The sequence below is a fragment of the Solanum dulcamara genome, chromosome 8, assembly GCF_947179165.1.
Source record: "Solanum dulcamara chromosome 8, daSolDulc1.2, whole genome shotgun sequence".
Taxonomy (NCBI): Eukaryota; Viridiplantae; Streptophyta; class Magnoliopsida; order Solanales; family Solanaceae; genus Solanum; species Solanum dulcamara.
Window position 1 is genome coordinate 32,775,765 of NC_077244.1, and position 6,532 is coordinate 32,782,296.

The window sequence follows — 6,532 nt, forward strand, 5'->3', positions numbered from 1 at the left end:
CAGATTTTGCAATTTGATATCATAATTCTTAATCCCAAAGTCTTAAAAAAATGATTTGATATTTCAAATCGTAATTTTAAATCTCTAATTCTTCAAAAAACATGATTTTCCAATTACAAATCATGATTTTAATCTTTTTTAAAATATAAAATTTAACTCATAAATTTATATTTTATTATAAAAAAAGCTATCATTTTAAACTTTACAAAAAGGATCATGCTCGAAAAATGTAGATACCATGTGAAAGAATTATACCAAAGAAGAATAATGAACTACTAACATCATCTTGAGAATCACCAAATCTACCCAAGTTTCATAGTAGAACAAGTGGTCATTAATAAAGTTTGAGGAGAAAATTTAGTAGTACCATTATGAAAACCTGAGTAGTTCATTGATAAGTTTTCGAAGGGACAAGTATGATGAGCCACCTTCCATTACGCTGGCTCTGCTCTTCTCCTTCATCTGCTTGGCCTTATGTTTTACTGGCGAGTTAGTTTCCATCAATTTACATATCCCTTTTTCGATAACTTGTGCAGTTACTATTGGCTGATGTTTATTCCTCTCGCAGTAATCCAAAGTGATCTCCACTGCTCCTCCTAATTCTTTCACTAACTGAAATGCATTTCTCTGCTGCTCTGAGTGCAATGGCCATGTCACTATAGGAACCCCATACCATATGCTTTCGAGTATCGAATTCCACCCACAATGTGATACAAATACCCTGATTACTTCGTGGGACAACACCTTTAATTGCGGAACCCATCCCACTACTTTCCCTTTTTTCTCTGTCCTCTTTAAGAATCCTTCAGGCAAGATTTCTGAATAGCTCGTGTATTCTCCAGGAAATTGAGCGTTGTTGCTCTCTAGTGGACGACGTAAAGACCACAAGAACCGGCACCCAATGTTGTCTAGATCTATAGTGATCTCTTTCACTTGGGATGTTGGTAAACTTCCCTGGCTCCCAAAACAGAGTAGCACAACCAAATTTGGTGGCTGTTCGTCCAGCCAATTTGTTATTTTTGCCTCCTCTGACTCCGACCGAGATTTTGACTAGTTTAAAATTGGACCAATTGGATAGATGGGTGACAAGGGATCCTGTTCAGATGATCTTGATATGTTGTTATTATTGTAAGCATCCAAAGCGTGGATTTCTAGTTCAGCGAAAGTGTTGATGATTATTCCTTTGGATTTTCTGTATCCACGAGCAAAATCAAGAAATCTCCCATACCATGTATCTCTATCGGCTAGAACCATTGGCAATATATTGGGAGGAACAGGGTATGCGTAACTGGGAAATGATAACAGAGTAGTACTGTCAGAGTTGTTGAAACTGGAAACATCTTGACGACACTCATCTTGAAGAAACTGGAAATGAAGCATCAATCCAAGAAAAGCAGCTGGGGAAGTGAAAAACACATAGCTTGGGATCCCAAACTCATCGGCTACATCCATCAATGGAGTGCATAACATGTCTACAACAAATCCAGCAAGTTTAATACCACCACCATGGCGTTGACTTATTATGAATTCCCTAATTTGAGATTTCTGGCTTTGTACTAATCTGTTGACGAAGTGTCCTCGGGTTTTAGAGCTCTGTACTGGGGTTGGATCAATAGCTGATAATTCGAAGAATCGAAGGCGATCAGAGGAGGATTAAGCAGCTACAGAATCGACAAAAGGGCCACTAACCGCATCTATGTAATCAGGGAGTTTCATAATGAGTACAGTGATTGAGAGCTGATTATTTTGACTTAAGAAAAGCTTGGCTAACTCCAACATCTGAGCAACATGGCCCATTGCCGGAGAAGGGATGAGAACCAGTTCTACTAATTTCTCCATAAAAGATCTTGGTGACGGAATTGTTTTTCAATTCAACTGATAATTTCTGTTATTGGCTCCTATTTATGTAGATAATTTCTGTTATTGGCCCATTGCCAGAGAAGGGATGAGAATCAGTACGGGTATACTCTTGATAAACAAATTGCTTATCTGCTGAAGTACAAATAACTATATAATGAGTTCTCAAGACTATTGATTTTGAAGATCCGTCCAAATTGGCTCAATGACAGGGATAAAGGATGCCGAAGGACTAATATGGTCAAGAAGTCTAATGCATATTAACTTTCAATTTTTTTTTAAAACTCCAGCAATAGCTTACAAATCCAGCGTAGGGAACGACATGATGTATAAATAAGACAAAACCATACTTCAAATTTTACTTAGCAACATGATCCATCACTAAAATGACAAAAATAAATTAAAATCAAAAAGTTGAGCACAAAGGAATGAGGAGGAAGCGAAGAACCCACCAGTGTGTATAGAAAAAGTTGTCAATGAAGAATGAAAAAGATCAGCTAAAATGAAAGTAAACAACATATACCATTCAACTTTTTTTTGCCTCTACAAAAAGCTCTTCAACAACCTACGCAATGAAGATACAGGAGCTCTTAACTCATCAGCAAATACTCTCCAATATCTATATTTATATTAATATACATGTGTGCATTTATGTTAATACCCCTAGAGTGGACGACAACTTTTGTTAAATTTTGAATTTTTGTTCGTACATCTAGCGTGCTCCTCACAAGCATTTGTATCAAAGAATATCCTAGAACCTTCGAGAATCAGGCCACGCGGCCTTCATCTGTTTCAATTTTTGATTTCTCTCTCAAAATCGATTTGATTTCGTACTGATTTGTAAGATTACAGATCTCAAGTTTTTCCGGATAAGCTCCAGTTTTTCCAGCGAAGCTCTAGTTTTTTCGGCGAATTCTTTTTTTTCCAGGTGTACAGATCTGTATTCCCGGTGATTAACAACCGCTGCAACTCAACTCAGTACGCCGATGTGAATAGTACTCCGACGTGAGCAGTATTTTTCGGCGGCAACCAGATTCATTTCTATCGAAGTTGGTACCTCCGGTTTTTATATCTTTATATATCTATCCTTTGTTCATATAATTGTAGTTACATTTTGCTGACTTTAAACCTCCGAATAATTTATTAGTTCATATGCATTTTCGTGGCTTTGGATAGTGATGGTAGACTATAGAGGTATCAAGCTTCTAAGTCATATTATGAAAGTGTGGGAAAGAGTGGTGGAGATGAGGGTGAGGAGAGGCATATCTATTTCAGAAAACTAGTTCAAATTTATGTCGGGACGCTCAACTACAGAAGCCATCCACCTTATGAGGAGACTAATTGAGCAATATAGGGAGAGGAAAAGAGACTTGCATATGGTATTTATCAACTTAGAAAAGACTTACGATAAAGTCCCACGAGAGATACTATGGAGATGTTTGGAGGATAAAGGTGTACCTATAACGTACATAAGGGTGATCAAGGATATGTACGAGGGTGCCAAAACTAGGGTAAGGACAGTAGGAGGGGACTCAGAACACTTTCCAGTTATGATGGGGTTGCATCAAGGATCAACTCTTAGTCCGTTCCTATTTGCCTTGGTGATGGATGGATTGATGCAACAAATTCAAGGTGAGGTGCCATGGTGTATGCTTTTTGCGGATGACATAGTCCTCATCGATGAGACTCATAGCAAAGTTAATGCTAAGCTGGAAGATTGGAGACGCACCTTGGAGTCTAAAGGGTTTAAGCTGAGTAGGACCAGGATAGAGTACCTAGAGTGCAAGTTCAGTGACACACCTCAAGAGGTTGGCACAAAAGTTAGGCTCAGGGACCAAGCCATCCAAAAGAAAAGTAGTTTTAAGTACCTTGGTTCTATCATGCAAGACAGGAGGGAGATCAACGAAGATGTCACACATCGTATTGGGGCAGGATGGATGAAATGGAGGCTCGCCTCCGGTGTGTTATGTGACAAGAAGGTGCCACCAAAACTTAAGGGCAAGTTTTACAAAGTGATGGTTAGACTATCTATGTTATATGGGGCGGAGTGTTGGCCAGTTAAGGTCTCCCACGTGCAAAAGATGAAAGTTTCCGAGATGAGAATGTTGAGATGGATGTGTGGGCATACCAGGAGCGAAAGGATTAGAAATGAGGCTATTCGAGACAAGGTAGTAGTGGCCTCGGTGGAAGACAAGATGCGGGAAATACGACTGAGATGGTTTGAACATGTGAAGAGGAGAGTCCAATATGCACCAGTGTGGAGATGTGAGAGGTTGGCCATGGATGGTTTCAAAAGAGGTAGGGGTAAGCCAAAGAAATATTGAGGAGAGGTGATCGGACAGGACATGACACATTTACGACTTACTGAGGACATGACCTTAGATAGGAGGGTGTGGAGGACACACATTAGGGTAGAAGGCTAGTACATATTGGCTTTATTCCCCCTTATTCGTAGGCGTATTAACGCACTATGATTTTTTGTACTTTGATTTATGTTATTTATGGTATTTATGTTATTATCTAATAATATCTACTATTTTTTGTGTTTTGATTATACTATTGTTTGGACTGCTTTCGTTATCTACTTATCTACTCTAATATTCTTGTCTGACCTTTTTCTATGCTTCTATTGAGCCGAGGGTCTTTCGGAAATAGCCGTCCTATATTGGTACGAGTCAGGTCTGCGTACACTTTACCCTCCCCAGACCCCACGATGTGGGATTTCACTGGGTTGTTGTTGTTGTTGTAATGGCATAATACATAAATATACCCTTTAACTTGGCTTCATTTCATATTTATGTCCTCTAATTTTAGATGTGCAGAAATAGACACTTAAGCTTGTATAAAATTAAACAAGTAGACACATATGTCCTACGTGGCAAGACGCAAAATTGCCATGTAGGATGCTACGTAGAACGAATGCGTCTATTTGTTTAAATTTTGGATAGTTATAGTGTCTATTTATGCACTAGAAAAGTTATAGAGGATAGTTATCAGCTAAAACCAAGTTAAAAATCATATTTATGTATTATAACTTTTGTAATCGTAATGTTTACTTTGTTCCCAAAGCATAGGGGAGAAATTACCAAGATATGGAATGAAAAGCACAATTCTTAGAAGAAAACTTACCTCTATCAAGAAGATTCTATTCATGCTTTCTTCGCTCGAGCAAATCTGAGTTTTAAAAACTTGTGAAATATATTATCCCACACAAGTTGAAATTAAGCTATGAGTTGTAAGATGAAGTTTTATGATATGCATTGACCATGGGTTTCATATGTTTTCAAATGCTTTTAAGCACTATTCATGTTCATTATAATTGGTCATGCATCTTATGTCATATTGTTCATGTTCCTTTGCTTGTTCCTGCATACCTCACATAATTAGTACATTCAAATGTACTAACACATATTTTGCCAATATTGTCTCATAATTTAGAGGCGGACGACACTCACGACCATCCTATTCTTGGCTAGAGTTGATTAGATATAAAGAGTTGGTGAGTCCTCATCTTAGCGAGGCCAATGACTTTGTTACTTATTGCTATCATTTTGACTTCTTCTTATTGTTCGGGTGATCTAGGAGCTTGTCCTAAGACTCCATCAAAGACTAAAATAGATGCATGTTTAGACGGCTTATGATGTAGTCTAGTTTGGACATATATTAAGTTGACTTCCCTTAGTCCCATCCCCTTGAGTTGATTTCTTCCGCTTACTTTTCAAATACTTTTTTACCTTATGTATGTGATGTATGGAAAGATAGATTATGGTTGGGGTCGCTCGCATCTAGATCGTCGTGTCACGGCTTGTTCCTAGTTCGGGTCATGACAAATTCTGAACTACTACCTACTCAAATACGGAGTTAATCATGAACCAACCACCAAAGACACATAATGCACAAATCCATCATGGAGCTTAGTTAATTTTCCTTTTCTTAACATAATCCTTCCACGAGCTTTAACTGCAAACACCTAATCATTAGACAACACATAATCATCAAGGATGAACCCAACTAATCTAATCCAAAGAAGAAGGTGACCAAGTAACCACCCAGTTAACAATACACCCAAGCATACAGAAGCTCAAATAGCATTGTAGGGTTGTTGCAACAGTAGATATTACTTTAGAAAACTCCTGAAAACAACAGAACTAGGTCCAATGTTCCTCAAAGTCAATCAAATATAGATGAAACATATCCTCAAAGACAAGATAAATACCAAGACTAAAAAAAACTGCAATTTTTCATGATAGACCTCATGCAAGCATTCTCAACAAAGTTTGCACATATAGTGCTACTAGTATACCCTAATTACCCTAAAATTTTCCTTTGTCTTACTTAGAATACTCCCTTTATGGTATTCAAAATTAAAACTCCTTTAGATAAATGATTTCCATCTATTTGACTCCTCTCTGTATATGTCATCTTATTTGATCACCGACACAACTCAAAATATACTCAACTCACCAAAACCCAACATATTCACCGTAATTCGATAACGAACCAAAAATCTGATGCTAACAAAATATCATGACCTCACTGATCCTCTACTCATGCTTTCAAAACCATCATTAGTACCAAAATTCCTTGGAAATCACATTGCCACCCTTCGTAACTCTAAATTATGACTTCTTCTTTTTTCTCGAAGAAAAGGTTTCTATCTTTCCCAATCCTGTTA

At 37.7% G+C, this 6,532-nt stretch overlaps 1 pseudogene; it reads right to left on the bottom strand.

Moving 5' to 3' along the window:
• Positions 1-227: 227 nt before the first annotated feature.
• Positions 228-5,055, bottom strand: LOC129899536 (anthocyanidin 3-O-glucosyltransferase 2-like; annotated as a pseudogene).
• Positions 5,056-6,532: the final 1,477 nt, after the last annotated feature.